Here is a 1,455-nt window from a genome sequence, read left to right on the forward strand (position 1 = left end):
AATTCAATGCGATTGTAAATATCTACAGGGAATCATTCATTAATGAGCTAGCAGCAGTGGCTCTAATCTCAGACCCTCCAAGAATACCTGATGACAATGCTGTCATCGCTACAATCAGTGGCCTCCCCACTTGACCTCCTGCATATTTGCTCACAGGCCCAGCTGAAGTGACAGGAAGAACATCTGGGAAGCTTGCCTACCCTAAGTCTCCCGGGCTATTGTTGCCACTCTGAGCTTAATCTTTATTTAACCTCTGTTTTAATGATGAAAGATTGTGTCTCTGTCAGCATTTCCTCACCTACAGTGCACTTTTGAACTAGTTCTCAATTTAAACACATGCGGATCAGGAAGCACGGCTCTGCCTATTTATGCGATTTTTTTTTCTGTTTTCTTCCTCAATTTTCAATACAGCATGCAGTTTACTCTATTGATCTTAGATATGGAATTTTTTTTTCCCCAAAGGCAGAAAATTTTTATTTGCTGTACACGCAAAGGTCATCTCGTGCATGGGTCAGAGAGGACCCATGAACAGCGTCCTAGGGCCACAGTCTCCTCAGACTCAGTTCCGGTCCTGCCGCTGTCGCTGCAGATGCCCCTCGTCTTCGTCCTGGCCCTGACACTGGGCCTGGCGTGAATCCTCTAGTACTGATGCCTTAAGGAGCTCCTCCGTGGACTCAGCCAGCCGGAAGGCCAAGGGATGCGGGCCAGGGCTGGGTTGGTCTCCTGCAGGCCCTGGGTCCACTTCGCTAGTGTCTCGTTAGTGGGCACCTGCCACGCATATGGCGAAGACTGCACTTTCCTCCACTTCATCGATATCAGACTCATGGTCATCCCAGCCACTCCTTGTGTAGTTCAGGTCCAGCTTCACTGGGGAGTAGAAGTTACACTCTTCCAGGATCTCCTCCATTTCCTTCTCTGGGGGTGGGGGCAGCAGGTTAGCCCTGAGGATGTGGTAATAGACACACTTGTTGCGCAGCCCATGGGAGGAGGGTCCCTCCACGAAGATCTGCCCGGGTGGGTTGTGGTGAGCTAGGGCATCCTGCTGATCGGGCCTCTGGACACCTACGATGTGGGGCTGAATGGAAGCCACTGGCTCTGTCACATCACTGGGCAAAGGCTTCTGGTAGACTGTGCCCCTGGCGCTGAAGTAGGGCTCCATGTGCCACAGACCTAGCATGGCCCCCTCCACTGAGTCCTGGGGTCAGCTCTGAGGGCTTTGGCAAGGGGTTTACATTCTAGACGTGTGTGAATCACACGCGCATGCGCACACGCATACACATGCGCATGTACTTCAGCATGGGCAGCGCTTGGGGATCCGTAAGGGGTTGGCGTTCTGGACACGCGTGAGCCATAGGCGCATGCGCACATACTTGAGGCGTGGCTTCCCACCCAATGATCTGCGGCAGCAGGAGCTCCATCTCCTTGTTGGACATCCCTCCATTGTTCTCGGTCTGC

At 52.8% G+C, this 1,455-nt stretch overlaps 1 pseudogene; it reads right to left on the minus strand.

The window, feature by feature from the left end:
- Positions 1-447: 447 nt before the first annotated feature.
- LOC102006221 lies at positions 448-1,192 on the minus strand (annotated as a pseudogene).
- Positions 1,193-1,455: the final 263 nt, after the last annotated feature.

This window comes from Chinchilla lanigera, unplaced genomic scaffold (genome assembly GCF_000276665.1).
Source record: "Chinchilla lanigera isolate Chin_1 unplaced genomic scaffold, ChiLan1.0 scaffold00008, whole genome shotgun sequence".
NCBI classification, from domain to species: domain Eukaryota; kingdom Metazoa; phylum Chordata; class Mammalia; order Rodentia; family Chinchillidae; genus Chinchilla; species Chinchilla lanigera.